The 17,000-nt window shown below is 34.2% G+C and overlaps 1 protein-coding gene across 2 annotated transcripts in view; it reads right to left on the reverse strand.

Annotated features, from left to right (window-relative positions):
• The window catches only part of TBC1D5 (TBC1 domain family member 5), a 476,007-nt gene that overhangs the window by 438,144 nt on the left and 20,863 nt on the right, over positions 1–17,000 (reverse strand). The window contains exon 2 of one of the 2 annotated variants that reach the window (XM_037061363.1): positions 3,356–3,457. The gene's annotated coding sequence lies outside the window, so the exon portion shown is untranslated. Of the gene's footprint in view, positions 1–2,549; positions 2,614–3,355; positions 3,458–17,000 lie in introns of those variants that run through there. The other variant, XM_037061360.1, reaches the window with a different exon arrangement.

The following is a 17,000-nucleotide window of genomic DNA, read 5'->3' on the forward strand; positions in this document are numbered from 1 at the left end:
GTCATAGTCACAAACTGCCTTGCTTGGCTATCAAAAACATTATCATAGTGGAAGTTGGTTTTATCATAAAACAATACACCTTTAAAGATACTGCATGTGAATCAAGATTCCTCTTACCTATACATTATATGAGACTATTAGAAATTATTCGGCAGGAATGTGCAGTATCACTAGGGTGCACACAGCTCCCAATTCTGCGAAGATCCCAGTTGACACCTACTGCCCTGGCAGAGGACGGCATTCCTCCACTCTCAACACTGTCCTGAACTGGACCGTAAATCACGTTCATCCTGGCTATGACATTATTTTATGTCACCTCAATCACGGGTTTTGAGGATTTTCTAACATAACATTAATTATTTGAAAAATCTAACTTAAAACTTTGAGCGACTCACACAGTTCCCTACCATTCATTCAGATGCAGTTACTTGCAGTACTCGGGCAACATCACCCAAACTCTGCTGCCATCTAACTCTGACTCAAGGGTTTTCTGATGCTCTTCGTGTTCCAGACCCAGGGTAAAGGCCTGCCTTTACCTGCAGGTAGTAAACAGGGTTGGGAAGATCTTTTTTCTCAGCCTCCCACCAATTCATGGTTTTCCTTATTCTCTGAGGCTCCCCAAAGTCTTTTAAATAATTACGTTTAAGTGTTTTAAATTATAACTGGTTACTTTCTTGTCCTTGTCATGCACATATTTAAACACTACACTGTCTATTAAACCCTGTATTTAGTTAATTTAATAATATATTTGTAACCATTTTTATAAAAGCTTAGAATCATTCTTCTAACAATATGTATATATATATATAGTGCTGATAATACCATTATTCTAAAAAGAAAATCAGATTTGCCCTGACAGAGCCCTGTAAATGATCTTGGGCTTAAACGTCAAAAGATCTGATCTTAGATAACTACCAGGCGAATGTACAATCTCCCGGAGGCACGAATTCTTCTTCAGTATATAATTCCAGTCCACTATAGACAGGCTTACAAGAGGAATAAAATCAGAAAATTCAAGAAGCCCAAGTACTGCCTACTGCTCAGAAAAGATGACGAAGTATTATGCAAAGTGAAGACAGCTAGCAAATTCAGCCTACCAGAGATAAATAACTTCAAAAAATAGATAAGTAAAACAACTCTGGCGAAAATCTACATTATACCAACTACACATACCAAACTGTCCTGGGCTAAGACAGACCCTTGAGAATCAAACGGAGTGACTCGTAATCCCAGGAGTGGTAAACACCTCTAAGTCTTTGTCTCCTCACTTGTAAAATGAAGACAGTAACTGTAGTTATCTCACTGTGCAGAGCAACAACAGTCCATTAACAGATAGGAGCACTGTACATGCACAGAGTAAGGGCTCAATAAATACTAGCTATTATTACAATAATCTCCGTTCATGTTTCCTTTCAAAAACAAGTCCTGAAAATTTATTTCAATGTTAGGGGAAATTTTCACATGTATATGCATATGTATGTGCACACATATGTGTATCTTCCTAGATGACACAGGTAGTAGTTCAAAAATGCTTGTTAATAGTGTGCACTGGAAATATTACCATGACAATGAATATAGATCTTGTTTAACACTGGAAAGGAAGCTTTTTTCTTCTAAAGAAGTCCACATCAGCATACTGACACACATTTTAAAATCAAATTCCATATCTAACAATATCTATGGTTGTTCATCTCCAGAACAGAAAAGTCACTGATATATTACACAGTTACGCACATTTTAAAACCCATGTATACAAATCAAAAGAAACCACTTTCCTTTATGGAAAGTATATGAAGATACCAAAGCAATATTTTAATTAAACATTCATATATTCAATATTTCAAAATAGGAAATTTGGACATAGGTATGCATAATTTACAATTTTATAGTGAAACCTGTTGACAGAGGCCATTTTCGCTGTATTCCAACAGCATGCTACAAGCAATGCACAATGCCACTTCTCTCTAAAACGCTGAAACTATGAAGTCCACAGTCATTCACTGAGGCAAACACCAAAGACCACGCTGTGCACATGATGCTCTTTTACCCAAACAAGCATTTTAACCTGTTCCTTAAACCCAGTGAACACGTGAGCCTGAACAAGGCACTACCTTAAGAAACAAAGTCAGAGACAGAAGATATACCTTATGTAGTTAAAAACAGAAACTCTAATATAAGAGAAATATTCTCTAAGGTAAGCATTTATTATACAAATGCAATAGCTTGCATTTATTAAGACCTTTGTCCATTTTAGTTCATTAAAATAAAGTGGTATATAAAACTTTCCATAAGTCATAAGCTTTGAAATAAATATATCACTAGGACTGACATAAAATTTATATAAAGATCATGCTAGTTTCCAAATCGCATGTAATAGGGATTTAAAAACAAAGGTGACATCAGTCAAATTTATATCTCAGCGGTCCAAATCTAAGTTGGACTTCATTTCTCTGAACTTTACTAAAAATTTTCCAGGAGTAAAATTACATTTGCCACCAAAAAGAACTAGGACTCCATTATCTATTCTAAAGCAAGTAAGAAATACATACCTGTCCTTTAGAGATACAGAGGATAATGTGGACAGAGGTTTAGATATTCAATCTCAGTTGACAGACAATAGGCTATATTATTAATTTGTAAGTCACTCTACAATGAGTATACACAAACATACATTCTATCGCTGACAACCCTAAACAGGTAAATTTGGAGCTAAAGCATAAGTAAAATTTTATCTCTACCATAAATTACTTTTTAAAAAATCATGGGCATTGCAATGAATATACTTTTGCCTTAGAGCGAATACTTTAATTTTAAAGAACCACAAAGAAAAAAATCTAAACTACTCAGTAACAATGCAGCGTCTAAAAGCAATAAACTCAAAATTAAGTTATAAATAATTTAAAGCATGTCATGAAGATGTATTAATAATTCATTAGATAAATAATTTACTAAATAATCAAATAAATAAATAATGAAATACATAAATAAATCAGCAAATAAATAATTCTGCAAAATAACCTAAACAATAAGTCACCCAAACAAATCAGAAGCCTACAAACTCCAATGATTTTCTGGATTCTGATAGTTTTAAATAAGCAAATGTGCATAAAACAGATCAACCCTTGTTAGAATTAGGAATATTTTTCAATGCTATTGGTAAAATCATCATCTCAATACATGAGAACATATTTTCAATTTTTAAAAGACTCAATAAGATTACTTCCTATAAATTATTAACATGATTATAATACATCCTTCTCTATATTTTACTTATAATATCTTTGCCTAACGTATTTTCCCTCCAAAAAGTGAATACTTATCCTAACTTACACTCCTTTATCAAAGCAACACTCACAGTGTAACAGTGCCACAGCCAGCCATTGAGCCTCTTCCTTTTAAAAGTCTTCTTCATTCACAGCGTCTTCCTTCACCAATGCTTTAACAATTTTCTGCAGGGCTGGAACAGTAAGAATAACCTTAATTATTACAGATGGCACTTCATTCACTAGGGTAGAATGTTTTATAATTCTATAAAGTAGTAATGGGATATGGACATTATTAGTTGAAAACTATGTCAAGTTTTTGTAAGTCTTGAATGGACTAAGTACAAGCTGACAGAGGCCAGCTTCCTCCACGGCAACTGACACGCAAGCTGTTCAAATTGGCGGGATTTCAGACACGAAGACAAAAACTTCAAAGGACAAAGTTACTGGCTGACATCTAATGCTATCCTCAATTTGAGAAGCTCAAAGTCCTTGAAAAGAACCCATGAGATCATTTAACTGTTATAAGTTGAATGCAGTGACAATACAATTAGAGCACCACAAAGAGTCAAAACATAACTAATCTCCTAAATCAGTCTTCATTGAACATTTATTTAAAGTTTTTAACCATCCATGGCATAATACTCTGGAAATCCATAACCATTAGATACCAAGCTAATGGGATCTAACTGATGATTAGCTTCCCCCCAAAGAAGTAAGAACTTTGTAATGAGTGTTTGACACATTTAAGAGAATAAATCCAAACAATCTAGCACATTTGAAGAGAAGGACATTAAAGCCAATCAAAATTATTTTATATAATTTATCTCAATGAATTTGTAAAACAACCTTTCAAGTTAGGTAATATTTTACGTTTTTTACAGCAAATAACTAGAATAGGAACAGAACCACAGAAATGGAGATCCCATGGAGGGTTAGCAACAGGGGAGGGGGAGGAGGAGAGAGGGGTGGAAAGGTACGGAGAATAAGTAGCATAGACGGTAGGTAGAAAATAGACAGGGACAGGGTAAGAATAGTAAGGGAAATGCAGAAACCAAAGAACTTACATGTATGACTCACAGACATGAACGAAAGGCAGGGAATGTGGGTGGGAGAGGGTGTGCAGGGTGGAGGGGAGTGAAGGGGAGAAAATGGGACAACTGTAATAGCATAATCAATAAAATATATTTTTAAAAAGAAAAAATAAAAATGAAGTTCAGTAAGACTATGCATATCACCTAAGATCCACAGTGGCAGGGGAGAGTCTAAATTTGTCTACACCAATTTCCTGTGAAGGTTTGTTCAACTACAGACCCCTTATATCTGTGCCCAACCTGAAACATACAGAAAACCTTAGGGCATTATAAATTGATTACAGCAATGGTTCTCAACTAGGGGCTATTTGCCCACCCCCAGGGACATTTGGCAATGTCTGGAGACACTAATGGTTGTCACAACTGGGGAATATTATGGGCACCTCGTGGGTAGAGAATAAGGATGGAAACATCCTCAATGTACAAGACAGACTCTCAACAACAAAGAATTATCTTGCCTAAAACATGAATAGTATTGAGGATGGAAAACCCAGGGTTAGAATAAAATGATTGGTGATTGTTGTAGTGTATGAATTTCCTATTATAAAATAATATAGATTTGGTTCAGGGTGTCAAGTTTCTTTAATATGTATAACATTATATGCAGTGGGATACCCTAGATGAAAATGTGTATCCTGGGAAAATGGGTATATGGAGACCCTATGTGCTTTCTGCTCAATTATTCCACAAATCTAAAACTGCTCAAAAAAGCCTATTTAAAAAAATAGCATCCTTTACTTATTTAAGTTATGAATAACTTCCTTAGAATCAATACTAAAACATAAAATTAAGAAACATTTTTACAACTGTAGATTTCTCAAAACTCTTCCAATAAAGTTAATATGAGAGCATTAAAAGTAAAGTTTATGGGTTAACCTCAGCAAAATAACTAGCCAAGATATTTAATGATAGGGCTTGAAGGAATTATTCTGATAAAATATAATATGATATATAATCCTCAATGGTTTGTGAAGCTAGGGGGTGAGGAGGGTTCGTCTAAAAGCTATCAAATGTTTTCTGAAAGAATATTTGCCATAATAAAAGCACTTGAGAAAAATACAGCAATATAATTATCAAAGAACCCCAGAAATTATGTATCATTTTAAGTGCTTTCTTTTCAATACCAATTAATCTCTCTCCAGCCTCAAAGTAGATTTTGGTTTCAACCTGGATCTAGAATCTATCATGACACAATGCACGTTTCTTTATACTTGACCTATCACATTACTACATACGGCATTAAACAATGGTATCCTTAATCAGACAGGATTAGGTCATATCCTGCCCCAGCCAAAAAAAGAAAATGTTAATAACAATAGTATGATAACTTAAGAGAGGAAGAAACTAAAGGAGAAAATTTCTGCCATGTTTAAGTGTCCAGAAGTAGACAATCAAAGGCTGATGCGGCAGCTCCAATATCAGGGGCCCAAGTTCCTTACATCCTTCTGCTATGCCACTTACTGTTCTGTTCAAAGTCAGCTCATATCCCAAGAAGGTTACGGGAACTCCAGCTAATACAGCCACATTGCAGGCAGCAGAAAGAAAAGGGAAAGAAAGGCCCACCCTGCTCCCTTCTAATATTCATATTTCAGCTTACAGCTTATAAACCATAACTTAGTGTTCTGACCACACCTAAACACTTGGCAAGGATAGGAAATGTAGTCTCCAACACTGGTGATAACGGCCAGGTATAAAATTAGCACTTTTTACTAAGGAAGATAGGTACAATGAATTTTGCAGGGCAAAATATAAGAGCCAGACAGACTGCAGCAGAGGTCATGACTCTTTGGAAAAAAATGGGAGATGTAGTCAAAATTTTTCCTGGAATTGCTTCACTGTAAATGATATGTACTATGCATATTCGTGTGCGTTTTGTGTGTACACATACATAAAAGAAAATCTAAATGTTTAACAATAGGTGAATGCTTAAATAAACATGGAGATAATCTCAGAACAGAATACTGTGTAGTCACTTAATATCCCTCTCAAGACTTTTTTCTGATAAAAAGTATTAGTAATGCTAAATGAAAAAGAACAATCTATAAAACATTTTGTATAAAATAACCCATTTTATGTAAATATATATAAAAAACATACATATGGAGAAATGTTCATAATATTAAATGAAAAAGGACAGGCCATAAAGCATTTCATATAAAATAACCCATTTTATATAACTATGCATACATATAAAGACATATACACACAGTATATATTTGTCCATATATCATATTTCTATATCTAGAGAGAAACTCAGACCATATAAAAATCAAGAAAATAGTTTTAACCTAAGTGAAAAGGTTTAGGCTTTGGTAGTTAATCTGTAACTACCTCTCACTTTCCTTATACTTTTCATTACTTTCTAATTTTTCTACAATGAACACATTATGCTTATGATTATTTTTCATGAAAATTTGGCCTAGATGAGGAAAACCACCTTATAAAAAGTAGTCAGATTCAAGCTTCAGTTTATTACTTGGAATTTGCTGATGACTTTTTTTTAAGTTGGAGAAAAATCTACAACTGAGCTATATCTTTCCCAACTGGTACAAAAAATACATGTCTCCCCTTAGTTGGTAGTAAGAAGCTAACTTCTCTATGCCCAACTTGTTTTCTACCAACATCCACATATCACATTTGTCAGCTTTACACAAGTCACTCCTAACCAGATGCTACATCCATCATTCCTAACAATTTACTTCGACAGACTGATTACTTTGCTCGTCTCACTCTGTAGAACTAATCATTCCTACTTCATGCTTCTACAAATCCTTCCATTTTCTATATTTCTCAGTCTATTTTTTAAATTTCTATTCTACTGCACATTTTTCTGGTTACTTATAAAGTGCAATAGACACATCTACTGGAAATTACATCTTTCTTATAACTATCTTTTACTGTCTTGAATTTCCAGTTACTACTGGGTATTACATTGATATTAATTCTATTGTCTGCACGTTTCATTATCATTAATAGAATATTAGAATTTAGAATGCCTTCAAAGTTCTCCACATTTTCTAGAATGATTCAGTTTTCCAAAACCCCATTGCTACCACATAAAAATGATAAAATAAGAAAAAGAGCAAGCAATTCATATATTTAGAACTACTAACAAGTATGTAGGGTTGACCAAAACAGCAAACAAACAAAAACATCTAGAACTTGGGAAAATCAGACACACATACAAAGGCAGCAGAGAGGGAGAAAGAAATGTATAACCAAATACAGTAAGTGGCAAGCGTGCAAGCCAGACAAGATGCACAGAAAACCCAGAAGGTAAAAGCCACAGTCAGGAATAATCAGACAAGATCAGATCTTGGTCTGAGACCAAATTTACATAGTGCTAGAACAGTGGCTTTCAACCATGGAAGATTTTGCCCCCTCCGCCCAAAAGGATATTTGGCAACGTCTGCAGTGTCACAAATGGAAGGTGCTCTTTACATCTAGTGGGGAGAAGCCAGGGATGGTACTAACATCCCACAAGGCTCAGAACAGCCCTCCACCAAAGATGAATTATTCAGCCCAAATGTCAACAATGCTAGAAGGAACAGCTGAAGTCAAAAGAAAAGACAGCACTTAACAGGCTAAAATGATATGATTAAATGAACAGTGGCTACACCACGTCTTTAATAAACCAGAAGCTGGCCAGTGGAAGAACAGCAGGAAACAAGACTAGGAAACATAGCTGTGTGCAGATTGTGGTGGACACACACCAGACACCTGTTAGACCAAAGAGATAAAGAAATTAGTGTATTATAGTAATGAATATAAGAGAATTGAGCCACAAAATAGCAACAGGTTTGCTAAAACTGAAGTACAGAGGGAAGGGAACACTGGTCTCCAGCAGGATGACAGACTAGATACCTTAATACTATTAGATCCAACTTTGAAAATTTAGTGGGAAAATGCACTTTCATGAACTGCTTAGACAGCAAGTGAGTACAGTATCCACATAAGCTAGAACAAAATGAAGTAGAAGAGGCAAACCCGGAAACCAGATTTCATCCTGAGAGTATGTGCCTATCATGGGCGAAACTTAGCTTACCTTGACGTCTACACCAGGAAGGCTCAGGAGATAGACCCTAAATTCTGTGAAAAGGAAACACCTACATAAAGCTATTACTCCAAAGGAATAGCCCATCATATTTACAGCAAAAAAAGGACCACAAAGATCTTCCTCCTATTACCCATTTATAATCATACTTACTCCTTACTCCACCACCTTTCACCCCTGGCGACCACTAATCTGTGCTCCATCTCTATGATTTTGTTTTTTCAAAAATGTTTCATTAATTCTCTTGACCCTTAAACCACAAAGTGAAACCATCACAAAGGTTCTCATACTAAATTCACACTACTTGTATAATCCAATAAATCTCATATGAAGATGTCAGCAACAACTTTCCCCAAACTCATTTTTTTTATTTTTTCAAATAATTTTTTAATCACAAAACATACAAGGATACAAGACACAATGAATGGCAGCCAACACCAACATGAAACAGACCAATAATTCTTCAATTATTGGAAAGACTGAAGTAAGGATGTTTTGAGCAATAGAAAGGCTTAAAATATACATGTATGTATAAATTAAGTAAAACAAGCAATAAAAACACAAATAAAATTTTAAGTTCAGTGTAAAAGTTAAACTATAAAAACAATATAAACAAACAAGTATTAAGTGGAAAGAAAGACTTTTAAAGCCTATCTAAAGTGCAGCTAAGAGAGATAAAAATAAAATATGTAAAGTAGCTAAGAGATACAAAAAAAAAAAAAAAAACAGAATGAGATGATCTAACAAAACACTACCAAAACTATCTGGGACGAAGAACCATTTTTTAAATTGCCAATCCAATGCAGACAAAAAAAGACTTCTGTAAAATCCAATAAAAGTGAATTTCTCTTTTTATAAACCCATGTGCTGAGTCCTGGTAATACTATCAAGTTGCTACAAACTATCTTAACTTGGTGGTTTGGAACAAAGATGGATTTAAGATGAAAATTTATGGTGAAGTCTGAAGGGGAAAAAAGATATTATTTTAGCCACACACATGGCCTGCCTATGAGAATATGAAACCTTATAATTTAAAATTTTGACAGCCCATATCGAGTTTAATTAACCACCAACCCATTCCAATATAAGTATGAAGAAAAATGAAGTATGCTAAGGTGCCTGTTGAGGTTTTACCCTAAGTGAAAATCAGATTTGTACATATTGTTCTTAGCTGCTTCAAGTCTTCTTTGTGGAGAGGAAAATGCAGGCTTTGGAAAGATACCTACATACTCATATTTCAAGATCCAGAAAAAAAAGAGATATCTTCATACATACACACATTCACATATAAAAAAGCTTATCAGAGCTGAAAACTTTTCACTGGTACTTCCTGAGTCCTACTTAAAACATGAACATAAATAAGTATTTAAGTAAGATACCACTAACTCTAAAGATGAATGTACTTTTAAAATACATTTTTAAGTAAAAGCAAACAGCAAAGACCTTTTATTTCATCCATGATACAAATGCCACAAAGCCAAAATTCTGTATCATAAACATCTGCAAATGGCTTAAAACTGGGGGCAGGTGAGTCCAGTAGTTCACCTCTGTATCTGTCAAAAGAGGAGTTGAGCTCATTACAGAGAAACTCTAGTAACTAAAATCAGTGATGGCTGAAGATTAACATGTTAAGTCAGAGAACCACAAGCTTTCCCACAAAAACACACCTAGTAAATAAACAATGAACACACTGCTCCAATAGACAGTGAATACATGCATATGTGAGGTGGGGAGTAGAACCCCAAATGGCTAACAGTAATCATTAATTCTCTTTGGCATTGAGAATAATTTTAAAATAATTCTGTTAATGTGTCCCATTCTGTATCTCACTAAAATTCAACTTGAAATGCACCGTGTTTACACTACTTCTTCACATATCAGGTGCTAATCAGGGTACACCTAAAGGGCCTCGCCCTCTGCTCACACCAGAACCTTATGCCTTTGCTGAAGCAGCATGCATTTTACACAAGGAAAACGAATTCTAATTAGTTTCTAGGTTTAACCAGCTATTCTTTTCCATGAACACTGAATCCACCAAAAATCAACTGTACCTTCACACACACATACACTAGTACACTGTTATTTTGAAACTTTTTAACCAACATTTATTTCTTGAATAGTTCATCCTTAAAACTTAGTGCATACTGCATCACAGGAAAAAAAATTGGTAACCATGTTATAGACACTCTTTTTCAGCAATTAAGGATTAACTCTAGTACTAAATTGCAAATATTAGTAAGAAAATGAAATAGAGATAGTTTGAGTCTTGTTCTCACTTAATTATGAAAATTATCTTAAAAGGTTATATGACTTATTTTGAATTCCATATAGTTAAGAAGTCAAAGCTATTCATAATTATACATTTGAGCTTAAATTACCTTAAATTAAATATTCTGAATTTAAATTATCTTTATGAATTTTATAATTGAGCCATTTTTATAATTTGTAAAAAATTAAAAAATTATAACTAATCTAAATTTTAAGAACTGCAGTTTTTAAATAAAGTAATTTTCAGTCACCTTTTGATTGGATTAACATCTACATGTAAAGAGATACAGGTTATTATTTTTGCATTTAACTTCTCTGTAATAAAGGTAAATAAAAATCATCAACTAAAGGTTACTTTAACTTTTTACATTTCAATTAGTGCGTTTTCTTTGGGTTAATTTTTGGTAAATGCTTTTTGTTAAAAAATTATAAACTTCTGGTTAATTATAAATGCAATTTTAATCTGAGTTATTTAATTTGACATAATTTAAATTCAAAGAAATCATAAACAGTTATTATAACTTTTAATTACACTGTATTTGAGACACTTATTTTTATGTCACTAAGAAAAAAATACAGGTCACACACCATCTCTATTTTACTGTCAATGTATTTTATCAAAAACTGATCCTTCTGTTCTAAAAAGAATATATTAGCTATGACACTACACCTGTTTTTCTCTCTTCAACATTTATAAAAATTTTCATAGATAAGTATAACATTCAGAAATGTTAAGATGTGAAAGTATATTTGATAAGTTAAAGTTCCTAGAAGCACTTAGATACCTAAATTTAATTTGCTGAATAGTTACTGAAAAGCTTAAACAACTATAATCAAAGACTTTTTTTTTTTAAAGATTTTATTTATTTATTTATCTTTAGAGGGGAAGGAGAGAGGGAGAGAAACATCAATGTATGGTTGCCTTTCGTGCATCCCCTGCTGGGAGTTGGCCTGCAAGGAACCAGCCTGCAACCCAGGCATGTGCCCTGACTGGGAATCGAACCGCGATCGTCTGGTTCGCAGGCCCGCGCTCAATCCACTGAGCTACGCCAGCCAGGGCAATCAAAGACTTTTATAATAAAAAATCAATGCAACCAATTGTTAAAATAGAAATATTTCATGTTTCTGCTGAAGACCCAATTATTTCTATATATTCTGGTATGCAACATCAGGTAAAACAAACAATTGTTGGAGTTATGATGGCCTTCACTTTCGTGAATTAAGCACAAATTCAGTGATTAATGACAGTCAATAGCGCTCCGCCCCAATAGTTTTAGTTTATACATAAACTAAACACAAAAGTTACAAAATAAACACACAAAAAAGTTGCATTCCTCTCCGTCAGAAGCCAAACTAACTTTCTGGACAGGAAGAATTGGGAATAGAAAGTTCACGCTCTACTAAGTATTGGGTTAACAAAAAGTCCACTTAGTTTTTTTCTGTAAAATAAAAGACAGATTTCATTTTTATCAATAACTTTATTTATTTGTATATTCTGAGTACATCAGCTATCTCCCGTTATTGGCTTCCAGTGGGCAGAGGCCAGGGGTGATGCTAAACATCTTCCAAAGCATAAGACAGCCCCACAGAAAAGAATGATTTGGCCAAAACGTCGACAGTGCCAAGACACTTCACAAACCACTTCTGACATATTTGGTCAGTCATAATAATAATAAAGCATAACATGTTGCATATCTTCTTCCATCTTCAATATTAAAATGGCTACACACAAAAAAGCATGAATTTTGTTTTTTTAAATGCATGCTGATACGACAGCTGTCACAATACAATCTAACAAAATTGTCTCAAATGAAGTTAAAGACAACTAATCTCTACTGAAGCCATCACACGGGAAAAATGAAACAAACTTTTTGGCCAATCCAATACTATGAAGTCCGAATGGAGATAAAGCTATAAATGGAATTCATGGATGAACCTTTATTTGAGAAACTTTATAACTATCAGAGAAATAAAGTATATTACAAATATCTGTGTTCTCGCTAACCAGATTTTTTTAACAAATGGCATTCACATTATGCATTCAAATTCATGTAAATATGAAACCATAGTTGCTTCCTGTATATTTACAAAAGACTAGTAGAGACAAAGTTAAAGTCAATCATTGACAATCCCCGGTGCCATTTCCTCCTTCTCACCTCCTTATTAGCAGCCAGTATTATGAGACTGGCGTGTACCCTTCTCAGCCATTTTCTACACTTTTATTTACATATTTAAATAACAGAGTTGTTTTGTATAATTTTTCTATTTTCATAAATAATACCACACTGAAAGCACTTGCTTTTTTCTGTTCAACACTATTGTTGAGATCTATTTATATAAATATATCATTCCTTTTAACTATGTAAAGTACTGAATCAAATACGCATACCACATTTTATTTATCCACTCCTCCACTGATGGACATTTAGGTTGTTTCTAATTGTGCACTATTCCAATGTCTGAACAACTATCCTTGAATAAGTTCTATGTTCACATGAAAGAACACGTGAACTTTGTTCTATAAAACATGGCTTCTCAACTTGAGCACTACTGGCATTTTGGACTCGATAATTCTTTACTGTGGGGATCTGTCCTGTGAATTGTAGGACATTTAACAGAATGCCTGCTATCTCCAACCACTAGAGGTCAATAACACTTTCCAAATGTGACGGCCAAAAATGTCTCCAGGCATTGCCAAATGTCCCCTGGGAAGTAAAATTGCTCTGCTCAAGAACTCTGTTCTAAGATCTATATAAAAGTAGAATGTCTGCATTATATGTATATTTTCCATTTTACTAGATACTACCCAACCATTCCCCAAATACCCGCATCAGTTTATACTCAGATCAGTATATAATACCTCTGGTTTCCAAATATCCTTGCCAAAATTTGATCATATGTAACTATTTAAATTTTTCCAATAAAATAAATTATTAATTTTTCAAAAGGAGATTGCCCCTGCAAATGTTAACTTCAAGAATAAGTAGTACATATGTGCCACTTTCAAGAAATTATAATGTTAAAACCCTAAGCTTAAATGGGGAAAGGGACCTACATCAGATCCCTTCTCTCTATTTTAATGTCTTTTTTCTGCTAGATGAGTTTTCCTTGACATTGATGCATATCAGTATTAGTTTACTGAATTAATTCTAACTTTATGAAACTTATTTTTTCCTAGGAGCTTCAAAATTATGATCCTTGTTCCACTTTCTTAAAACTTTCAAGATATACAAAGAGTTTTAAATAAGTCACCTGAAATATTTCAGTTGATGTCATCATTTATAGAAGGTTGATGACTCTTAACACTTCTAAACTGATGGTCTCTAAATACAAAAGTAAGCTAGAGATATACGACAGGACAGTCATAATGGAAACACCTATTACCAAACCTCTTATATGCAAAATAATCTATTTCATAAACTGATTATAGAACTGGAGTCAGATTAAATCAAGATGATGGACTGAGATACAGTCTAGTCTCACTGTCCTGTACCAACCCTACAGATATTAGGTCTGGAATTTGTAGTTCACAATTTCTAGCCCCTGCAAAGACCAACTATAATTCCTGTTCATCTGTTCTATGAAATACCTTTATTGCTCTTTAATATAAAATCCTCTTTGGGCTAAGCAATCTTGCATGGATTTCTATTATTGGCACCCAAAGAATCTTGTCGAAAAAAGTGGCACACTGAAATGATAATGACTCCACTGATAATGAATGACTCCAACCATAACCAGGCTAGAAACCAGAAGTCAGACAAACTTAAAGGAATACCAGAAAGAAGAAAACATCTTAATTGAGGACACAGAGAGAAAAAGAATCTAGTAAAACTACTGCAAACTACAGGAGATCCTCTGAGAGGGGTGTCCAAATACAAAAAAAGTTGTACGATACATGATGCTAGGAGTCTAGAAGCTTATCGACAGCACGAAGGGTAAGAACTTCAGGCAGGTTACCATCCCCACACCCAAGGCCCAGCAGCCAGTAAGAGAGGTATCCGTCTCTCCCAAAAAGGAGTACTAAGTGTAGACCCTCAATTAAACCAAATTTTCAAAGCTTGGTGCCCCACCCAAAGAACATTTACCTCAGATTATGTATCTTGACATTATGTCATTAAAAGTTTCTGAGAAACAGTAAAATGTTCAAATCAGTGTTTTAGGAAGATCAATCCAGTACAACTAGGAAGGATGAACTAAAAAGAGGGAAGAATACAGAGAACAAAACTTACTGGAAAATAGTGTAGACACTGTAAGGGCCTGAACTACAGGCAAAGACCCTAAGAACAGAAACACACAAATTAACCCAGACATATTGATAAGCATAGAAAGAAGTTGTTGAATGATTCAATGTTATAAGAGAAAAAATGATTAAGAAAAACATGTCATCATTCACTTACTTGTTCACAAAAATACCTATTATACACTTTGTTCATTACAGTGTCCCCAGCATTTAGCTTTATTAAATTAATCTGAGGATAAAGAAATCAAAAGTAATCCTAAGATTTTGGACCTGAGAACATCACATGAGGCAAATAAAGAGAGATCTGGAGAGAAAATTGAATTTTAAAAGACCACTGATTATTCCAGCTTTAGAAATACTGAGTTGTTGCAAAAGGTAGGAGCTAAGCCAGGTGTTGAAGGACAAATACCATATGATCTCACCTCTAACAGGAAGCTAAACAACAAAACAAACAAGCAAGCAAAATATAACCAAAGACACTGAAATAGAGAACAGGCTGACAGTGACCAGAGGGGAGAGGGGAGGGAATTTCAGGGGAAATAAGGGAGGGATTTAGAGGAACCTATATAAAGGATACATGGACAACAACTGAGAAGGGTGGAAATGGGAGGGAGGGGGGAGGATGGGAGGTGGGATGGGATGGGAGTAATAGACAGAAAACTGTACTTGAAAAATAATTAAATTAAAAAAATTAAAAAAAAATACTGAGTTGTTTCCTAAGAATTTTATTTTATGTAAAACAGTATTTTTATAACAAACTTGTATAAAAGTTATTTACTTTGTATTATAAAGTATTTGATAAATATAAGATTATACGTAATGCATGTTATAAAGTACAGTAATAAAATGAGTATGATAAACTAAAACTAAGAAGACTATTACCAATATTTTTAAGCTCCTGGTATGTTCCTTCCCAACTCTAGCCTGCTGTTGCACACCCCACATACGAAATCATTACTTTAAATTTCTTCCTAATCATGCCTTTACTTTTTCTTAACATGTGACCCTATCACACCATTATTTCCGCTGGTTCTCAGGCCTTCAGACTCAGACTGGAATTACACAAGGGCTCTCCTGAGTCTCCAGTTTGCCGACTGCAGACCTTGGGGTTTCTTGGCCCCCAAAATCATGTGAGCCAATTCCTAGTAAGTCTCTTTCTAAACACACACACACACGTGCACACACACACGCACACACACACACTTCTCTGGAGAACCCAGCCTAATAAAACTGTCAACCAAGAATTCTATATGCAGCAAAACTGTCCTTCAAAATTAAGGAAGAAATTAAGACACTCCCAGATAAACAAAGGCTAACAGAGTTCATTACCACTACACCTGTCCTACTAGTAATGGTAAAGGAGTCCCGAAGTCTAAATGAAAGAAACATTACAAAGTAATTCAAAGCCATACGAAGAAAGAAAGATCTACAGTGATGATAAACACAGGGGCCAACCTAACGGCCACTATCATTATACTCTTGATTTGTAATCTCACTTTTTATTTCTTACAAGACTGAAAAAACAAATACATTTAAGATATTGCAACTGTTAATTATCTAAAACATATAAAGATGTAATTTGTGACAAAACAACATAAAGGGTGGAAGAACAAAGGTATTTTAAGAACAGATTTGTATGCTATTGCCATTACGTTGGTGTCCGTTTCACCTAGATTGTGATAAATTTAAAACTAAAATAAGAAATCTAAATCTAATTTTAAATCTAAAATAAGAAATCAAAATGGTTGACAACAAGAACGAATTAAACACAAAAAAAGTGATAACAGAGAAAATGAGGGTCAAAAGGTGTAAGAAATATAGAAAAAACAAGTAACAAAATGGTAGACATGCTTCATTATCAGTAACTACTTTACATGTAAACGGAGAACATCCAACAGAATTGAAGAATAAACAGTTCTATAAAATAGTTGAAGACTTCAATCCCCTACCTCCAATAATGGAAGGAACATCTTGAAAGAATATCAAAAAGAAAATTGAGGATGTAGACAACACCATAAACCACTGAAATGTGACAGGAGCATACAGAACACTCCACAGAATAAGAGAGTATACATTCATCT

The sequence above is a fragment of the Sturnira hondurensis genome, unplaced genomic scaffold, assembly GCF_014824575.4.
Source record: "Sturnira hondurensis isolate 20B ecotype Veracruz unplaced genomic scaffold, ASM1482457v3 Scaffold0013299, whole genome shotgun sequence".
NCBI classification, from domain to species: Eukaryota; Metazoa; Chordata; class Mammalia; order Chiroptera; family Phyllostomidae; genus Sturnira; species Sturnira hondurensis.